Here is a 22015-nt window from a genome sequence, read left to right as displayed (position 1 = left end):
TGTACCCCAGTTCTGTAAGCATAAATAAATAAATCTTAAAAAAAGAAAAGAAAAGCAACCAGGTGTGGAGAATGAAAAAGCAGTGAAGGTACTCAATTCAATGAGGAAAGGAACCTATTAAAAAAAATGTTGCTGGAACAAGTTGGGGAAGTTAACTTCTTGTCTCTATCTTACCCCAAGGCCAAAAATTAATTTGAGATAAATCACTGTAAAACTTTTAGAAAGAAAGTAGATGGGTATTTTTTAGGTTTTGAGAAGGCAAAAATTTCATAAAGGACACCAGAACTGTTAGTGTAAGGGAAAAAGAAGAAATAAATTGAATTTCATCAATATTTGAAAATTTTGCTGATCAATAGGTTGCTAGAAATTGGAAAGTCCTACCACAGACTAGAAGAAAATATATGTAATACTTGTATCTGACAGAGACCAGGTATCAGAATGTATGAAGAACTTCTACAAATCAATAACACGATTTAAAAATGGGCAGAAGACTTGAGTAGGTACAGCACAAAAGACACTCAAAGAGATATCATTATTAGCTATCAGGAAAATACAAAGCAAAACTTCATGGAGAAATTGCTCCAATTAACATCAGCCAACACCAAATGTTGACGAGGCTTTGCAAACTGGACCTTCATGTTTTACTGATGGAAGTGGGAAATAGTACAGCTTTTGTGGAAAGTGCTTTGCAGTTTCTTATGAAGTCAAGTGTTCTTTAACCCTATGATTTAGCAGTGCCATTCTTAGTTCATCTCCTAGAGCAGTGAAAATGTATGTCCACAAAAAGACATGTGCAAGACTATTTATAGCAGCTTTATTAATAACCCTATTAAAAAAAACAATTTCCATCCTATAAGAGGTATATTTAAAAAGTTGTAGCATTTTCATGCAATGGATTATTGATCAGCATGAGGAGAATAAACTATGGATGGACTCAGCAGCATAGAGGCTCTAAGAGGCATTATGCTGAGTGAATATAGCCAGACACAACAGTTTATATGGTGTGAGCCCATTTATAATAAGCTCCAAACCTAACAAACCTAATCTATGATAATTGAAATGGCAGGGGATTTTTAGGATGTGGGGACTGACAAAAAGGGACATAAAGGAACTTTCTGGCAGAATGGAAATAGTCTATTTCACTTTGTTTGCAGTTAGAGAGTTGAATCCCCTTCTCAAAATACACTAAATTGTATACTTACAAGCTTGTGTGTTTTATTTTTCCCCGCTTTCCTTTGAATATATTAATTTAAAAGAAATTTTAAAAACTACTCTGTGATCTCTTATTTGTGGACATTTTCTGAAACTTATACTATGACCCACATGTTATTAATTTCTTTAAGTATTTCTTGTGCACCTAAAAAGAATATGTAATCATAGTTGTTGGGTACAGTATTCTTCATAGATTCTTAAGGTTAAATTTCTTAATTGTGCTGTTTAAATCTTTTGTATCCTCACACATATTTTTTGCTGTTTATGAACTACTGAGAGATGGGTATTACATTTTTTAACAGATTTTAGAATTTTGAATATATTAATCATAATTATTTTAAAGATCATAGCCTACAACTCTCTCTCGTTTACCTTTGGATTTGTTTTTGAACCTGTGTCCTGTTATGCATAGTCATTGTTAATTGAATGTAAAACATTATGTGTAAAGAATGATAGATGCTGTAGATGGTGGAATCTTTCTGTGGGGGGTTTACTTTTGCTTTTGATATGATTTAGAAAAAGTCAATCTCCTTGACCCTGGGATTGAGTGAGGGACTGAATTAATTTGATCTTTGGATGTAGCCCTTCAGAGGTCCTAACTGAAAGCATGAGACACTTAGCATTTTCTAAAAGATGGAATCTAGGCCAGAGGTGCAGCAGTGGTTAAAGGTTTCACCAGGTACAGAGTGGGGAGCAGAACAAGCAGACTGATCAGTACACTGCTGAGGGGAGCAGTGGGCGAGACAGGAGAGGTCTGCTGTGCCATGTGGGTAACTTCCTAGGTGGGGGGTCAAACTGGTGCTGAAGTGGCAGTGGCTAGCTTTGTAGTGCTGGGCTTTAACCTGTTGCACCACCAGGGAGAGCCCAACACAGCATTTTTTTGTTAGATCCTGATCTCTAATTGTAATTCCTCCTGCTTCATAAAACTGCCAAAAGATCTTTTCAGCTCAACAGTATCTTAGTAGCTTTCTGCTTTGGTTAACTTGTTTATCAATCCTGGAGCCTCCCTGGTGGTACAAGGGGTTATGTCTCAGCACTGTGAAGCTGTCTACAGCCACTGCAGCATGAGTTTGATCCCCAGCCAGAGAGGTGACCTACATGGTGCGGCAGACCTCTCCTTACCCACTCATTGCTCCCCTCAGCAGTGTACTTCAGTCAATTTTCCTGTTCTGCTCCCCACTCTTTCTCTGGTGACTTCTCATGCCCCCACACCTCTGGCCTGTACCCCAGTTCTTGTGTGCATAAATAAACACATCTTTTAAAAAATTAACAGATACTTAGGAATAATGTCCAGCTTGCTTCTTTACATCTCTTCTCTTTGGGATCTCCTCAGCCTTGAGTCTGCCAGAAGGTCCCCTTCCTTTATGTGCTTCTAAGCTTGGTGTTTGTATTGCTCCTGTTATAAGTCAGTAGATGCCTGAGCGGAAGAATTTCATGACTTACCTCCATGTTATTACCCTTCTCCTTCAGATCTTGGCCTCTCATGTGATGGCCAGGTTGGTAGCACTCCACTGCTTTTAAGTAGGTTTTAAACATAATTTTTATCCGGTTGTGTACAGTGGGAAGTTAGTCTGACACAGCTAGTCCCAAATTGCTGGAACTGGAAATGTAATCCTACAAGTGAATTCCTCATTAGGGCTCAAGACCCACTGGCATTGCAGTGACTGCTTCGTGTTTCGTGGCCCCAGAAAGCCGTCTTCTTTTCTGGGCTTTGCAAAGGGCATATTTGAATCTGCGTTATTTCCTGGACAGTTCCCACCATCGTTTCAGTCAGGGTTTCCATCTGGCTTGTTCAGGATGGATTGTCTTACCCGCTCCACAGGGAGTTCACCAGCTCCCTTAACCCTTTGACTGGTACTGGAGTAAAAAGGTGCTTTTGCTGCTTCCCAGGGAAGGAAATAAACTAAAGGTTACTGCCTTTACGTCTCTACTGCGTTGAATTTTGTCTTTTAGCTCCTTGAAGTTTAGCAAACTACCATGAAGAATAAATATAAGTATATAAATAAGTCGACTATAAATATACTATATACTATACTATATAATAAATGTAAGTGTAAGTAAATAAATAAGAATAAATATAAGGGCTTTCCTTGGTGGTGCAGTGGGTTAAAGCGCAACACTATGAAGCTAGAGCAGCTGCTTCAGCACAAGTTCGATTCTCAGCCAGGGAGGTGACCTACATGGCGAGGAGGACTTCTCTTGCCTCACCTGCTGCTCCCCTTAGCTGTGTATTTTGTCATCTGCCTTTTCTGTTCCCCACTTTGTCTCTGGTGAATCCTCTCACCACTCCTGCACTGCTGGCCTGTACCCCAGTTCTGAATGCATAAATAAATAAATCTTAAAAAAAAATGCAACTGCAAAAAAAAAAAGAATTAAGTGTGAGAATTCTGAATATATAAGGATGGGTGCTTTGATATTCATGGATATCCTTCTTGTAGGTTCTTCAAAAGTGGAAGCAATTTGTAATAAATGCTTTTACAGCCCTAAAATAAATTTAGTCTAAGAAATGCAAATTTAATATTACTAAGCCTAACTGGAAACCTCATCAAAAAATAACTTTTGTGCTGACTTCTACTAAGTAAGGAATGGGAGAGATTCATTTTGAAGCTGTCCCTAGAGAGGATTAAAGATCTAAAACCCTTGATACATATTTTTTCTCAACAGTTCAAAAAAGCATTGATGCCCAGGCTTTCTTGACAATGAACTCCATTTCCTGACACACTTCACTGAAGGTTATTTCTCCTGTAATACAAAAAGAAAATTTTGGTGGAAAACTACCCAATAACCAAAAGACGGTTACTGTCAAGTCAGGTAAGTCATTTGCTTGGAAAATGGGGAGGGAAGTTGCTTCTAGGGGAAATTATGGAGTATCTTACTATTTTGAGTGGGATCCTAGGAATGGGTAGTATGCATCTCACTACATGACAAACTAAAAAGTCTTTATTAATGATCTTCTAATTCTAGACTTAACTCTTAGCTCTCTCTGCTTACCAGCTGAGTGGCTTGGATGAGTCACTTAAGTTCTCTGAGGCCCAGTTCTTTCATCTGTAACAGAAAAATTCATAAAATTTGTTCTACAAATGGGAGACTATAATGTAAAAATACAGTTTTTTTGTTGTTGATTATTTTGTTGTTATGAAATTCTGTGGAATAGTTAATGGCTTGTATCTTGTGGTGCATTTGGATCACACAGCTTGGAACTATGAATTTGGGGAATTCACCTGGGGTGCCAAGTGTGTGAGGCACCCCCACCCCCACCCACAGGGACAACATCATACCATTTTACTACCTACATTTTTGGAAGTTGAAGGAAAAGATAAAAGTTATAGACAAAAGGAAAGGGAAGAAAAAAATGACTACCTGTATTAGTTGCTATGGCAAGCCTTATATCAAGGACTTAGATATATTATTTCATTTAATCTACATACCAAGCCTTGCATTTGGGTGTTATCCCTCTCCTGACACTTTTCCTCAAAAGATAGGATTCCCTAGGGAGTCGCTAAAAGGAGATAAAAATCATTATGGTTTATGGTAATTTGGGAAATATATCGGATATATTTGAAGTTTTAAGTTTGTGTCTAATGTTTTATAATACACATGTACAGCTTCTGTAATTATAGAGTGGTTAATATAAAGTTGTTTAAAAATCAACCCCTGTTATGAACTAGATACTATTCCAGAGGTTTGTTCATATCAATGTACAAAACAAGTAAGACCTGCCTTCATAGAGTCTGTGTTCTAGCATGGAGGGAGATAGGTAATAAGTAATGCACATAATGGAGAAGTACACAAATACTATGATTTTAGAAGCCATAAAAATAAATATGAGGGCATATATACAATGGAACATTACTCAGCAATCAAAAAAGATGAACTCATGCCTTTTGCAGCAACATGGATGGAGCTGGAAGGGATCATGCTTAGAAATAAATCAGAAAGAAAAAGAAAAATACCGTTGGTTTCACTCATAGCAGGAACATAAAGGACTGGGGGTTGGGGGGAATAATAGTGAACAACTATATACCATAGACATTTTATGGGGGTAGAGTGGAGAATGGGATCAAAAATGGGGCGGGGGAAATGCACTGGACTATGGTGATGGCACACTGGTGAACTGGTGATGGGAAGCCCACAGGGATTACAACTGAGATGGAAAAAGGCACAAAATGATATAAAAATAAACTATTATTAAAAAAATAAAATCTTCAAAAAAAATATGGGGGGACAGAGTAGAGCTGAATGAGGGGGTGGGTTGGGAGCAGCTTCTTGGGGCAGGAGGACAAGTTGAGGCATTAAATGGAGTAGCCAGCTCAGCCTCACTGAGGAGAGACAGAATATCAGAGGTTAGCCCTGGGTCTATTCCAGGCAGAGTTTGCAGCCAAGGGAGGGCACATAGTTGGAGGTTCCAGCCATAGCCAGAGGTCTGAAGCTTAGGTGAGTGGGAAGGAAAGAAGTGGAAGGTGAGTTTGAAGAGGCAAGTCAGTGTCAGCAGAAAAACGGAGGTGTCGCTGCATAAGAGAAGTTTGTTCCCTACTTGTATCTTAAGTCTATTTTGTTTTCTTCTTGTCTATCAAATTTATTCTAGGCTGCTCTCTCTCCACCAATCCCGTCCCTCCTACCCATCACCACCCATCCTGATAGATTGCACGTTTGTTTTCCAAAAGCTACTGTAACAAAGTGGCTTCAAGAATGGGCATTTATTGTCTAGCATTTTTGCAGGCTCGCCATTCAAAATTGAGGTTAGGTCCATACTTCCACTGAGACGTGGGGAGAAGGCTTCCTCACTGCTCACCAGTGTCTGGAGGTGGTGGTCCCTCTTTCCTAGGCTCGCAGCTGCATCCCCCAGCCTCTGCCTCCATGTCACAGGCCTCCTTCCTGTGTCTGTGTCCTCACCTGGCTGTTTCCCTTCACCTTGTAAGGACACCAGACATGCTAGAGTAAGCCCACTAACTTCAGAATGACCTCATCTTCATCATCATATAACTGACCCCATTTCCAAGAAAGGTGACATTGTGAGGTTCTGGGATTAGGACTTCATTCTGTTGGGGTAGGTCTTAATCAACAATGGCTGTTCCTGCTCCCATTCTACCAGGGGAGAAATGGACTCAGAAAGCTTCAGAGGACTTATGAAGGGTCAATAGTAAAAGAGTCAACTCTGAGTCATTGCACCTTGCTGCTCTGTCTCCATTGTAGTCATGATGTAGGTGACAGGGAATCGCACCAATTCAGGACAGGAATTTCACTCATACAACATGGCCACGCCCATGCTGCTCACCCCAGGATCTCTCAGAATCGATGCTCTTCTCGGCATGTGTATCCAAGAGGGAGTGGGTGCCCTCCCTAGCCCACGCCCACTCTGCATTACATCCCACAGCATGATAGACATATAGGGCAGATGCTTTTTATTCTCTTTTATAAATTTTCCAACTATACTATAATTTCTGTGATGTGTAGAACATTTTGTGATGGGACCACATGGTTTTTTCCTTACACAACATGGGGCAAAAAAATATGGCTCTCCTCCCTGGTGGCACAGCGGGTTAAAGCACAGCACTGAGAATCTAAAGCCACTTCTGCATGAATTCGATTCCCGCCTACCCCGGAGGAGATCCACATGGCGTGGCAGACCTCTCCTGACCCGCCTGCTGCTCCCCTCAGCAGTGTACTTCGTCCATCTGCCTGTTGTGTTCTTCACTCTGTTTCTGGTGAAGCCTCTCACCACCTCTGAGCCTCTGGCCTGTACCCCAGTTCTGTATGCACAAATAAATAAATCTCTTAAAAAAAATATGGCTCTCTGAGTCAACTGGCATATTGCAACAGAGTCAGAGATTTTAAAAGCAACTTAGCATTTGGGGGAAAGCCATTTTCTTTCTTTTTTTTTTCTTAAAGATTGATTTGTTTATGCATACAGAAGTGCGATATAGGCCAGTGGTACGGGGCGGTGAGAGGCTTCACCAGAGACAGAGTGGGGAGCAGAGCAGGCAGATTGACGAGGTACACTGCTGAGGGAATCAGCAGGTGGGGCATGAGAGGTCTGCTGCGCCATGTGGGTCACCTCTGGGGCCGGGGATTGAACTCATGCCGCAGTGGCTATGGTTAGCTTTGGAGTGCTGCACTTTAACCCATTACGCCACCAGGGAGCGCCCATCTTTTAAAATTCTTACTTGAAGCATTTGTGAGCTTGAGATCAACACCAGAGTTTTACTTTAGATTTAGTCTTAGAGAATCCACCCAAGAAAATGAAGATATTTATGGTTTTTGAGACCAGTTTCCAAAGGGACGTATGCCAAGAGGCTTTCCCCACAGCAGCAAGCAGTGCTGAGACACAGCAAGGGGTCTAGGAAGTCATCTCAGTTCCGACAGTTCTCAGGGATCACATCTTATTCCGCAAGTAAGAAACTCAGTCTCCCAAGACTGTCTCACTCAGACATCAGGCTGTGCTTCTGGCACCCAGCTATAGATTGGAGGTTCCCGCCACCCTCTCCTGCTTAGACTGCAGGTGACAGTCAGAAGCACGGTTATTATCTGTGCTTCTGACTGGTTGACTGGAGATCACAGATTCCCAGGGCACCCTCTTCAGGCCAATTATTTTGCTAGAGAACTCAGGAATCTCATTTCCTCACTAGATTACTATTTTCTTACATTTTATGTACCAATTATTCTGTAACTCAGGAAGTCAGGTAGAAGAGAGCCACAGGACAAGGAAGGGGGAAAGGTGGATACTGTCTGTCCTCTGCGAACACACTATTCTTCTCAAGTCTTTTATATGTTCACAAATTCAGAAGTTCCTTCCCTTTTTTTTTATTATTTTATTTCTTTAAAGATTATTTATTGATACATACAGAACTGGGGTACAGGCCAGAGGTTCAGGGGCAGGGAGAGATTCACTAGAGACAGAGTGGGGAGCAGAACAGGCAGACAGACAAAATACACTGCTGAAGAGAGCAGCGGGCTGGTCAGGAGAGGTCTGCTGCGTCATGCGGGTCACCTCTGGGGCAGGGATTGAACTCATGCCGAAGTGGCTTTAGCTTCTCAGTGGTGTGCTTTAGCTTGCTGCACCACCAGGGAGGGCCCTCCTTCGCTTTTTAATTGAGGTAAATTGGTTTACAGCATGGCACATGATTCGGAGGTATGGGATTATGCCTCATCAGATGTCTCTGACCACACCATACCTACCACCAAGGTAGCCAGAATTCTCTACCATGGTCCAATCCCAGACACTGTCCAAAACCCCCCTTCTTTTGGGCCTTTATGACAGATGACATTGTTGGCCATTGGTCCTGTGACTCAGCTTCTAGTCTCCCCGTCTTGTCTTTGCCTCTGAAATCAGGGTCTGCACTACAAGCCCCATCCTCTATTCCTGTTGGTTTCCCTGGCAACCAGCCCCATCCTCAGGGGTTTTCAAAAACTTAACTTTATTAACAAGGTACACTTTTACTGCTGTCAGCACTCAGGGAGTTCCAAGAACTTGAGAGCTGTGAACCAGGAACTGTTGATGAAGACCAAATAATGTATGTGAGGAACTTACTTGGTCATTTGAGGGATCAAATACAGATTTCTTATAAGTGACACTACCAGAGAAATATACACCAAACAGAACCGAACACTTTTTCATGTCCTCTGGGGCACAGTGAAGAGGGACGTGCCCCTGTGCCTGAATGAATATGGATGCAGCTACCACAGGCAATACAAGAATGGTTCCATCATGGGAAGCAAAGGCTTGAAGCTAAATGTTAAAAAATGCCAGGGGGTCAACCTGGGAAGATCAGATGTCAAGTAGTAGTGAAAATTATTTAATGAGACAAATTGAGTGGTTCAGAAAATTGGTTGGGTGAGGATTTGGGGAGACCTGTTTGCCCATGGTCCTGATTGAAGCAGTGCTGGGGAGGGAGGCAGGAAGTGGACTGGTTCCCTGTATGCTTCCCCGAAATGAGGTTGTTAGCTTTTTGTTTGTTTTGTTACACGAGTTGTAGTTTCAAGTTCCCTTCTCTTTACCTCTGTTCTCACTGTGTTTACTTCTCCCTTTTCAGACTTTTCTGTCCATTTAACAGCTGACTGCTTTTGATCTCTGAATTGGCATATTATCAAAAAGGAAGAAAAACAGGGCGGGGGGGGGAAGATGCTTCTTTGTTAAAATTTGTTTTCCTTGGTCATAAAAATATGTAGAAAGAGTAAGGGCTTCATATATTTTCTGCTGAGCTCAGATGACCCAGTGTCTTTTTCTGGTGTGACCACCACAGAAAGCCTCCCCCAGGACACAGCCAGTCAAACAAGCTGGTGGGGGTGTAGAGCCAGGGGTGCATAGGTGCACCCTGCTGGCATTCCATCACACTGTGGGCACTTTGTCACCACAGATAAACATTGCTGATCTTGCTGTTGCGGTTGCTGCTGATTGTAAAAGACCCAGCTAGTCAGGGGTCATTGACTGAATTACTTCTCTGCACACATGCTAGGAAAATAGTTGGCTTTTTACAAGGGAGGTCAAAGGTGGCAAAATACTAGAATTTAGAAACCAGTTTAATCCCTCTTATCACTATGGACTAGGAGTAAAAAGCTCCCTATTTCGCAGTAGTGTTAAGTTGTTGAGTAATGAGAAACAATGCGGCCTTTCATTAACAAAAGTTTATTTTTTTACTCAGGTGAAATTTATAAAACAAAATGGCCCAGTTTAAAGGGAACAGTTTGTGGCAGTTAGTATATGCACACCTATCTCTCCCAAAATATTTTTATCACCACCCCCCCCAAAATCCCCACTGTACCCACTAAGCAGTTACTGCACTTGTCCCTCCCCGGGAGCCCTTCAGCCACCATTCTGTTTTGTCTCTGTGGATTTGCCTTCCAAGCTATTTCATATAAACAGAATCGTGTAACATGTGACTCTGCGAATGGCAAGACATTTCTTTTTAATTACAAGTTATTTACATTTTTAGTCTCCTGTTGTCCATGTGCTGGAAAACTAGGTGCTAACCCAGGACCTCCAGGAGGAAAACCTCTTGCAGAATACCTGCTCCTCTTCAGTGACTGGTGAATTTTCTTCAGAAGACAAACCACAATTTAAAATTAAGGCGCTTAATTTTTGTTGAAGAATTCAACTTCATTTTGAGCATGAGACTCAATCCCCCCAACTCCCTCTCCCCACCGCACCTCCAATTTATGTCACTGTCTAGTGGTCTAAATACTAATTTATCCCATCATCCAGATAAACTGTAATTGATATTTTGGCAACGGGGTAGCTAGAGATTATATTGCTAGCCTAAGCAACAAAGCAGAGTCTCCCCCCAGGGAGTTAAATGATACCAGTGGTGGAAGATGAAAATTTGAGAAATACTTTACACTCTCATCTCTTGGGTGGCTGATCATCATCCCTCCTCCCTTCTCTCCCAGTAAAAAAGAAGCTTCTCAGGGAGGGATCTGGAGTGCAGACAGCAGAGGCTTGAAATGAGATTCCTCTCCCCATCTGCCAGCCGTAACTCAAGATGAGTTGCACAGATGAAACTGGCAGAGAAATGGGGAGCTAGATGGCAGGCGAAGTTCTGAGGGGACCCGCATTCTAGTTAAATCCTTTTGTAGTGGCAGAAGAGCCTGGTGGCCTAATAATGCAGAACTCAAGAATTAAATTGATATAGTGCTAGTAATTTCAGCGAATGCAATTTCTGAAAGTTCTTTTCTGTAGACCCCCTGGAAGTATTATTGGCATGCTCCATGGGATGACAGTTAAATACAGGACAAATTATTAGTTTCCTCCTTTAGATGGTAATTATCATGTACCGTATTATGTACCAGGTTAGACTGAATTATTAGCTATCCACATCAGAATATACCTTCCAGGAGCCTGAAAATACCATCTTTAGAATCATGAATGGGTTTGACCCCAGACCACAGAGGGATGGGAATGGGGTGGGATATCTTTCTTGATTCCCCTCTTTTCACTCTCTCCCTGCCAGGTGGTCTCTGTCATTCCCTCCATCATTCATTCCCTGAACTCTGATCGTTCTGCCCCATTCTGTTCTACTGCCATCTCAGAGAAGTGTGAGTAGCTGCACGCTTGTCTGAAGCTGTAGAAAGAAGTAGCATCTACAGACTGAAGTCCTGCCTTTGAACTGTTGAATTGCCCTAGCAGCACTTCACTGAATTCAGATATGTAAGGAGATATCCGGGTACAATGTGATTAGCGATATTTGAGAGAGTTTTGCACAGAGTGCCCGGAAGCACAAAGGGCAGACTGAACAACTGCCAGTGTGTAGGGGGGGCTACCAAGGGGGAGGTGTCATCCCAGCTGCCTTGAAAGATGAGCAGGTGCTTGCCAGACAAACAAGGGGGGCACACAATCTCCAGAGGTCACACCTACATGAATGTTTCTTGGGAGAAGCCTTTTGTTCCTCTAAATCCTGCCCTTTCTTTCTTTACTGAAACTTCAGGAAATAACAGCTCCATTCACCAGTAACTTGGGATCAAATTCAGGCATCTCTTTCAGAAGGCAATAGTCTTATTTCTTCCAGGGGCTAAAAACTCTTCTTCCACTAAAAAAAAAAAAAAAAAAAAAAAATTCTGTTGCTTTCTCTACTCCTAAAATGCCACCTGTTTCAATCTTCCTTTTCTTTACAGAAATAAATAAAACCTCTTCATTTCCCTTTTCCTCTCACCATTTCAGCAAAACATGTGCTTAACATCTCCCCTAGAAAAGAGAAGGCGCTGCTCTGAAGTGCAGGTTTACAAAGACCAAACAGTGAGTTAGTTTTTGCTCCCAAGACTACAATTAACACCACACAGGAAGCTAACATCAGCACAGAAAGGCCCTCCTCAACCTCCTCTGTTAAAACAAAAGTCTTTTAGTTACATCTGTGCACACAGAATTGGCATTGAAAGTTTTTGAAAAAGATGACTGTTTCTGAGTCAAGTTCAGAGGCCCAAAGTACAGTGAAAAGCTACTTACCACTGGGAGACATATCAGGAAAAATAAAAAAGGGCTTCTCTAGTTTAAACTTTACTAAGTGCAGATTTTAAGAAGCCACAGAAATCTATTCCATGCAGGGGAAAAAAAAAATCCCCAAAAGAAAACATTTAAGAACTTAGAATTTAATTATTTAGTTTTATATACTTAAATATTTTAACAGCATTTGCTGTCATTTTACTTTTACTTATTTGTGATGAATTTTTATATTTCATTTTTATATTTTTGTGGAACCCAAGCATTATCTGAATGTGGAACCCCTGTTTCCAACTCTGGTATCACACAGATGAGTAGCTTACCACAACTTGTCTTGCTTTCCTAGTCTAGGGCTAGCTTCACTCTTGACTTGGCTAGGGCCTGCGATGGGTAAGGTTGCTCACCCTGCGGCCACCACTTCAGAATCTCCTCCCTCGCTTGTCTCTCTGTCTCTGCTTGTCAAAAACCTAGCCAGCCTTAAAGGACAAATCCAAATGCCAGCTCTTCCATAGTCATTCTTGGACACACTCTTCCTTCCCAGAAATTGCTCCTATTTCCTCCAGACTTCCACAGCAGCTGACCGCCACCCACCCCGTCCCATACCCCTGTTCCAGTAATGTATCACTTTTGGTAAATATGTCATTCCCCTTTTAAATGATTGATTTTTTTGGATTCAATGTTATTTGCTTTGTATCTTTTATTACATTGAAAACACATTACGTCAATAAAGTACATCTGATAAGTTGTGTGATCGAACTACCTGGTGGGATTTTTCCCCCATCATAGTCTTGCAAGATCTTTTGAACTGTATGTAAGTATTCAGTATTCAAGTATTCAGTGCTATACACTGAAAAAGGTTCAAAATGATCATTTTATAAAAATAACTTATTCTTTTCAAGAAAAGGTACTGTGCTGGCAGTTTTCCTTTTAACACTGTTGTGTCCTCTGCCTGGGAGAAGTCAACAGTATCTGCCCAGTACTGTGACTACTGAAAGGCGTGGTGCAGCTGTTACAATAGAAACAGGGTGTGAGGGGTGAATATGTTGTAAAGGCTTATGGGAAGAGGTTGACCCTGAGGAAGAGTTGAGAAATGCAATGAGAGATGAGAATGACACTCACCAAGCAATAGAAAAATAAGTTGGTTTAACGTATGTCCTGTTTTAAAAGATAGGGGGTAGGAGACTCATTATCCTATTGCAGAAGAAATCAGGTAATCCAAGGAAGATACTTGCTTTCAAACCAGTAAAATGAAAAGGATTTTGTGGTCTCCACAAAAAGTGAACTTTTTACAAAAAGATCTTTGAATTAAGATAGCAGACATCAAAGGAGAATAGCATAAGACTGATTAATATCCGACACCCCTCAACAAACACAGACACACAGCTAATAAGATGGCGAGTTTTTCCAGCATAGGAAGAATGTCTGATTAATCTCTGTGACAATATCTGATTAATCTCTGTGTCCCCAATCCTCACATACCATATGGGATATTGCCACCATGTCTGTTGAACACTCAGTAAATGTATGCAGAGTTAGTCCCTTCCTGCATATCACAACACTGATTTGCTTTGGGGAAAATAGGTAAAAAAAAAAAAAAAAGCTAAAAGAAGGGGTGCATGAGAAAAGAAAAATAAAAGCATGATATAAAGTAGACTCTAGAGGTTTTCGAAGTTTCTCCTCATTCCCAAATCATTCATTTCACTCACTGCAGCTTATGATTTTCTGCCCAAAAAACATGCACTATGAGTAGAGCAATCAGAATATATTGAGATTAAGTAACGAGAATTGTTCTTCAACTAAGTTGCAAATTGCTAACCTGGCAGAGGCATTTGTGAGACAGGCCCACAAATATATTCAGAAGCATGTCCAGCAGCATGACTGCAGGAACAACAGCAGCAAAAAGTGGCGAAGATTCAGATATTAAGCTCTTCAGTGATGATGGGATGGAAAAGTAATTAATATAAGGAAGCAGCTAAGAGATTCGTAAAAGGAATCAAAGGCAAATTAGAAATCATTATTAGTATATCTTACATTTCAGAGGTAGTCAAAAGGAGATGTGAAAACTTGGGAATTGGGATAGCTCTCTAAAGGTGGTTGACCCCCTCAGTGCCCTGAACCTCTTGGGTAGAGCTGGCTGGGTCTAGCGAGACAGGTGACATTTATGCTGAGGCCATGTTCATTGTCACGGTAGCGCATTCAGTAACAATAAGAGAGTGAAAGTGACAGATTGAGGACTTTTTAAAGAAAGACTTTTGTGGTTGTAATGTTGGTAAAACTGTTACCACTGTAAGGGAAGTATTGGGTTTTATCTTTCTTGAGCTTTTTGGTAGGTGATATGGTTCCTTTAAAAAAAGACGACCTGCGGAAGAGCAGATCATGAAAAAGATATTTTGAGTTTAAGGCATCAAGGAGCCAAGGTAGAACATGACAATCAATATGTAGGGAAAAGATGCAAAAATGCCTTAGATAAAATATAAAACATCTAATAAAGGTATACAACTTACAAGGCTGAAAGTCTATGGAAATGCAAAGAAATGAATACTTCAAAAATGTGTTTGGTGGTTGAAAAAGTATAAGATTTAAAATATGACATTATGGCAGTAAGACAATTTATGTGATTACTTATATCAAACAAAAAGTAGATGCCAAAGGAACCTATGGACATAAATTAGAAAATTAGAATTTAATTTTTCTACAGAAACAGTACTTAAGATGAGAACATCTCAAGATAAGCCAGGCTAACAGTACCAAGCCAGGCAGGGGGAATAAAAATTGTCCTCATATTAATTTAAATGCTATAATAATTATTTTTATCTTCATTTGTCAATCCAGGATAATTTTTTTCCCTAATAAATAAGCTCTCTGAGAATGAATATCTGCAAAGAATTTTGAGTTACTTAGAAAAGTATACATACAGGAACAAAAGCAAACATCATCTTCACTAGTAATATTATTGTTTGTAAACCTATTCTCCTATCTGACAAAATTACCAAAAAAAAGAAAAGAAAAGAAATAATGATAGAATGCAAAACTTTGGATATTAAGGAGCATTTTGAAACAGGAAAGATGAGATGTGAGAAAGTTATAAATTTGGCAAGATACTTTTTCTTATGCGTAGCTTGGAAATCACGTGGTTTTATCCAGTAGAAACACTTGCTCTATGAATATTAAACAGGACAGAGTCCCTGACCTAATCCAGCCTTTCCTTTGCAGGTATGAGGAATACAGTAAGTTTCTCCCTTGGGACAGGGGCCAGCCATTTGAAGGGGACTGTCATTCAATGAATGAGCAGATTTATGGACTGTGAAATGCAATAATAATTTCACTTTGTTTTGATAAAAATTATCACTTTGTTTCCTTTATAGCTTTCATTTTATTATACATTATATTCATCAGTGTAATGAAAGGCGAATTGAATTATATAAGTATGGGACACTTTTCCTCCCAATTTCATAAACTTTGTGCTTATAGATTGCATGCTGTACTTTTTATTTCAGTACGCTTTAACAAAATCATGGCCATGGAGGAAATTAAACTTACACAGAATGTCCATAATGAGGCTCTGAGTGCTGATGCTTCAGGTATGGTACAATGTGACTGCTCTGGGGTGCAAATTAAAGAGACAGAGGCCATCTTTTCCCTGTTGTTTTTAGAGAACAAAAATATCTGGATACCATAAATAATTTGTACAGTAACTTAAGTGGTTGGGGATACAAAGAAGCTCCCAAAAGTTAGCAAAGCAGAGCAGGAGCAGCTAAAATGGGTGCCATTCACCCCCTAACTTTTAGTAGGGAGCATCTTAGGGTTTTGGTCGGCACCTCATGATTCTGTCTTTACATATATACTTCTGTCATGACTGATAGTCTAAGACATTTCCTATCTCTCAAGCACAAAGAAACAATAATTTGGAAAGCAGGAGTATTTGTGAGAATTAGACTCACTGACCTAGTAAGTAGTAGAGTTAAAAATGTGAATGAAAGAGGCAGAATACTTATTTTAAAATAGACACTCAAAAAGGACAACTGATAGGAGGAGACCAGGCTGGGCACTTCATTTCTGCTCAGGGCTTTTTATCGTGTCTAAGCGTAATAGTAAGGACCCTGCGACATCCCAGGTAGCCTATCCTGGGATGTTTAACATTGCAGAAAATTTTCATTAAAAATACTTTAATGAAAACATTAAAGGTAGAACATTTAGTTAATCTTATATTTCAATCATAACATATTTCACTGAATGAGCTCTAAAATACATGTATTGTTATAATTAGTAATGAGAACACTTTGATCTTAAACTCCCATTTCTTTTTTTTTTTACCCAAAATTCCTTCAGATGAGTTCCATGGCAGCTACCAGTGATTGGACATACCTTGTCTTTCTTGCACAGATAAAAAGAAAATGTGTATACTAGTTGCTGCTTGATTTTCCTGGAATGTATGTGTTTTTGTTTGTTCTATTTTTTCCAGAGCCAAGGTTCTCTACCTTTAAAAAAGGCTTAAAATAGCTTATTTGGATGTTTCACACTTGTACTTTGGGAAAGTAAAAATTAAAATCAGGTTAAATAAGAGCTTTGAAAGACATCTACATCATGCCTTCACCAAACTTCTCTTCCTGCCATCCCCTCTGGCCATCACCCCCCACATCCGCCCCCCAAGCACCTACTTTTGAAACCCTGGCCTCAGAATAATTTTGTTACTCATGATGTGAAGTTTTTACTGCATCTCTAGGGAGGTGAGAGTCTCTTCTTTCTTCATTGTGTAGGATGAGTATCTTCTTTTCTTTTTAGGGCAAGTATTTTATTTCTCCTTGATTATAGGAATTCGTTGACCACATTATTATTTTTTCCTAATAGAAATCATAAATTTTATTTGTTGTGTATTTCATCTGCACAATTCTGTTTATTTATTGTTGTTTGGGCAAGTATAGGTGTTGATTTCTCAAGTATCTCTTATCTAAACCAAATAAATCAGATTTCATTTTTGAGTTAGGAAAAAATGCATTGATTTATATTACAGCACAGCTGCCATATATTTTAAGCTACTATTCCTTTGAGACACGAGAAATTGTGTAGCCTGTTGATCTTGAGCCTCAAAAAGAAGAGAAGAGAAAGCTCTTTGTCCTGAGGGAATTTGTACAACACTAGGGCTTTGGCATTAGAAGTTGCCTGCAGCATTTAATTAGGATGAACCAACCCATGGTGATCTCATTCCTATTCTCCATACACAGCAAGATATTCTCTCTGTATTCCTTGGATGGCTTAGGGGGTGATGTTTAGTACGGAGATAGGAACAAACAGAAAGGAGGTATGCATCCACCCTCTTAGTTCCTCTTAAGAAATAGATATAGAAACCCTTCAAAAACAAAACTCACATTCTTTATTTATGGGAGATTTTTTGTTACATACTGTGTTTCAGTCACTATGCTCTTTTGCTTCACAAATTTTTTTTTTAGAGCATTCCATGGCCTTTTAGTGTTCCCAGTAGAGAATGAGAAAATTTGTCTTTTTCCTGTATTGATTTAAAAAACAAAAAATGAAAGATTTCGGCCCTTAAAGTGGACAGGGAAAATAAATGGCATAGAGCAAATCTATATATACTTAAAGATGGAACCAAAGTATTAACCATAAGCTACTAGTTATTGTTTTGGTGACTGGAGACTCAAACTTAGCAAAACCTGAGCAGTTCTAGAGGACTTAATTCAGTTGAAAGTGTCCAATGTTTTTCTGCATTTAAAGAAAACTATTTCTGCTGAGGCAAAGTTGACATAGAATACAATGTTATTTTCAGGTGTAAAACATAGTGATTTAATATTTATTAGCCTTGTCTTTATTCATCAAGAAGAGTCACTTGTATTTTATCACCTTTTGGGATTTTGCTTGCTTTAGTGTGCTCCTTCTCGCCCCTTTCAGACCAGAATAGCACTTTGGGAAGTCGGACCCCATAACTTAATGCTCAACAGACAAGACAAACCCTAAAGAAAGTTGTCTCTTGTCACTAGCTTCTAAAATTTAACCAATATGGAAAGGTGATCTAAAAACATTGTCATTTGAATGAGATGGAGCTCACAAAATATTAAGAGCCATCTGAAAGTCGAAGAAACAATGAAACTTGGTGGCAAATATTGTTTGAAGATTTTTCATTCTTTTAGCAGTCCATTAGTTTAGGTGGGAGGAACAGACTCATTTCTAAAGAACTAATGTTTCTTTATGTACTTACTTTGAAGTCTAACCAAAATAATGGCTTGATTTCTGCCTCACTTCCTACAGTTCTCGAGTTTCTTTCCCTAAGCTTCCAAATCACATTTCACATCACTAAATGTTAATTCAAACTTCTGACTTTTAGGTTTCCAGTTTAGAGCTAGAGGCTCTTTCCATAGATTAGACCCTCCATCACATGAGAATATTCTTTTGCTCCCATTCATCATTTGGGAATAAAAACAGGCTTTATTTTTATATTTGCTTACAAAGACTAGAAACTTTAAGACGTCTAGAAATCCATTTTTATGCAATTCATTGCGATAAAACGTTTCACATTGTCTTGATGATTACACTGCCTTCTTGTGTAGTATCCTTGATGCAGTATTTGTTGCAAGTTCTCCCTTTCTTTTTGGCTTCGTGCTCAAAGAGAAAGCTCTGAAAGAATAGCCAACTCCCAGAGTGGGCTCGCCCATTAATTTCCATTGGTGATAAGTGGAATTAATTTATTCTCTGCAGCTTTTTAATTAACCTGAAACTTATTTCTCTATATAAGATAGTTCAGTGGAATGAAATTTTCATTAATCGTCAGCTGGGAACCCAGAAGCTTTGCCAGAATAGAAAAGGAAGGTATGGATCTGGCTAGCGATGCCCTCGCTCCCAAGTACAGAGTCCTTGTATGTGCCCTGCCCCCACAGTGTAGTGGTTAAAATTTATTAAAAAAAAAAAAACATACACACAACTTTATTGAAACATAAAATGTACATCATGAGATTGGCCTTTTTACAATTTAGTTGTTTTAATATATTTTTAAAATTTGAGGACCATCACCAGTCTCTCATTTCAGGATCCCTTTATATGATGAAGTTAAACTACCATTTAGAGAACTTAAAGGAAATAAACTAAAGAATTAACTCAACATTCTAATCAAAGATAGTTGTGTCAGTTTTTGGTGCTTTATATTGAAGGTGTTTTTTCATTTACATCCAGATATTTTCACAAAGAGTATGAGAGTTTTATATGCACTCATTCTAAATTTACATTTCGTGTTGTGAGGATGGCCCTGTCTCTTTAAGCTGCCAAGGGTGACAAGGTGTGCTGTGATTCTTCCTTCTGTGTGTTCACATGAAGTTATTCAAGGAAAGAAAATAACATTCTGACTGTGTGCTGTGGTGTGATGTCTGCACTAAGCCAGCTCTCCTGGTGTTTGGACATTCCAGAGCACTGCTGAAGTTTTAGACTTTTGGTTGTTACTAGCAGGTGGATTTCTTTTATTCCTTTGTGCTAGGGAATGCAAATAGTAGAAACATAAATTTATTAATAAAGCTGATCGTCCTTAGAATATGCTGTCCTCCAAACTAAGAGCATACTTGTCACTGGGCACTATGAAGAACTGGTATCACTGGGGTACTGAGCAGTGAGTTTGTAAGAGTATGCAAGAGAAAGTCAGAAGCAGAGATGAATATGTACACACTTATGCGACTTTCACAGCAAAAAATATATGAAGAGGTCCTCTGGGGATGTCAGTGAAAATTTTTTTTTCTCGAATCATGAGAAGCTTATGTGAAAAAAAGTTTCTAAAGTATCTGGAAATGGTTTTTAATTTTGAAATGATTCCTTTTTTGTAATCACAAGTATTAAATAACATTTTGAAGCATTTTAAAAATAAATAAGAATATGAAGGAAATAATGAAAATAAACCTATGATTTTATCTTCTAGGGGTAGCAGTAGGTCAAGTGGTAAAACCTCAACTATGCTAAAAGCTGAAGTGTCAAAGATTTTATTTTCAATGTGAAAGTACACTTCACCCTAATCACTTGTCTAATTGCTGAATTAGTGGGAGGTTCCATACAGTCCAACTGAAGTTTCCTATAGTAAATCAGTTTTGGTATTATTGAACAATATAATAAGAATTAAGAGGAGAGAAATGCCTGGGGTGGGGGGAGAGGGGGAAAGAGAGAGAGAGAAGAGGGCAGATAAGAATGACAGTCAAATCCTAAATTTTCACATGATTAAAGAAGGGACTAGAAGTGTCTGTGATCAGACCAGCCAGTGAAGAAATTGCTTTGTTTCTCTCCTCCTGCTGACAGCCAGGGGGACTGGCATGAATGGGAAGAAGTACTTGTGCTATTTTATACCTAGAGAGAACTTCTCTGAGCAGCTTGAATCCTCACAATATATTCACACCTGTCAGAGATGCATTGGATTAGCGTTAACCACCCTACTCTTTTCACCCAGCAAGGCAACTGGCGTCCTAACTTTTCCGTGAAATGCCCTGCCTGCTTTGTCATGATCTGCCCATAGCTAGGCAGACCTGGCCAGTAGCTTCCAGAGATCCCTTCCTCCCTTTGTCCAAGGACAGCCACACATTCAGCTGTGCTCCGTGGGCTGCAGTCTTGAGTAGGCATCTTCACTTAAGGAATGACGCATAATCGGCTAGACCTAGTGCAAAATGAAGATGCTGGGCCCCTTATTCAAAAGTCAAGAATTTTAAGCTAGTACAAGCAAAGCATTAAACACAGTACTTCGGGACTGCATAGCTTACATGTCCGCAAAGCCGGTTCTCTCACCTTAGACTCACTTTCCAACCAGGACTACCCTGTTACACTTGCAAAGAGGGTCATAGTAACTGCCTTCAGGCCCCTCCATGCCATTTCTTGTGTTCAGCTACTATTTATCTCTGTGTGATCCTACACTCTTAGTCCTTGGGACAACATTGCTCCTTGAGAATGAGGGGCAGGTGTTGTAGGGGAGGAAAAAAGTATCTTTTTTTCCACCATTTTCCAGTGTTCTATAAATGAGGCTGACAAAAGACTACCAAGAGACAAGCAAACTGAAGTTCATTAACTTGTATATTGTGCTTACATACCTGGGAGTTCCCAGAAATGAATAACTTGGGTTTATTTTGCATCTTAGAAAAGGAGCAGTAAATTTGTAGAAAAGTGATAAGGCCAAGTTTGAGTTTCTTGGGGCAGCAAATTGTAGGTTGGCAAATATAAAGGGAATTAGTGCAAGAGGAGGGCTAGTTACTAAGGCTTGTTACGCAGATGCCCTTGGTGCCGTCTCCTGGCTAGTCCCTGTCTCTGGTGGGTAGCTTTCACCCTTCCTGGTAGAGAGGGGAGTAGGACATGTTCTAAGTGTATGTCCTGCTTGGCAGTAGGGAGAGGGCAGAGAGCATTTCTATCCTCTGCTGTTTCTCACTTACCTTCAGGTCAAAATAAGCCTGATGCTGAAATGGCATATTCTGGTATTTTCTGTTACCTAAAATGTCCTCTTTGAGAGCATGGGCCCATGACTTGAACACCTGTGCATGTCCAAAACAGACAGCCCATTCTCAGGCAGACAGCCAAAACGGTAGCCTGGCACTGGTGAGTAGCAGGCAAGCTGGATTCCCCCCACCTCCAGCATGCATGGCTGGCATCTAAACACAAGCAACAACCCCTACTTAGTGACCCTGCCCAGGAACACTCTGGCTACTGATTTGCCCCTCTGCTAGTCCAGAATGTCCTTTTTCTTCACAGTTCCCACAAGACACACCAAATCCCTGATTTGAGACTCTTGGCGTGCCTACATTCTTTTGGCTTATACCCAAGGCTGTTGCCCTTTGCCCTTTTTACTGGTTGGTTTTGATTGCTGATTGCAAAGTTTTCTTGTAATTAAAAATCATCTATTATTGGGGTCTTGAA

At 39.9% G+C, this 22015-nt stretch overlaps 1 protein-coding gene across 1 annotated transcript in view; it reads left to right on the top strand.

The window, feature by feature from the left end:
• Window positions 1-22015, top strand: part of KIAA1211 (KIAA1211 ortholog) — a 125243-nt gene that overhangs the window by 14853 nt on the left and 88375 nt on the right. The window contains exon 2 of the mRNA XM_012724220.1: window positions 3877-4023. The gene's annotated coding sequence lies outside the window, so the exon portion shown is untranslated. The remainder of the gene's footprint in view (window positions 1-3876; window positions 4024-22015) is intronic.

Source organism: Condylura cristata, unplaced genomic scaffold (assembly GCF_000260355.1).
Source record: "Condylura cristata isolate star-nosed mole 26May11 unplaced genomic scaffold, ConCri1.0 scaffold00012, whole genome shotgun sequence".
Classification (NCBI taxonomy): Eukaryota; Metazoa; Chordata; class Mammalia; order Eulipotyphla; family Talpidae; genus Condylura; species Condylura cristata.
The sequence above is the reverse complement of the archived record's forward strand: the minus strand, read 5'-3'. Positions and strand labels throughout refer to the sequence as shown.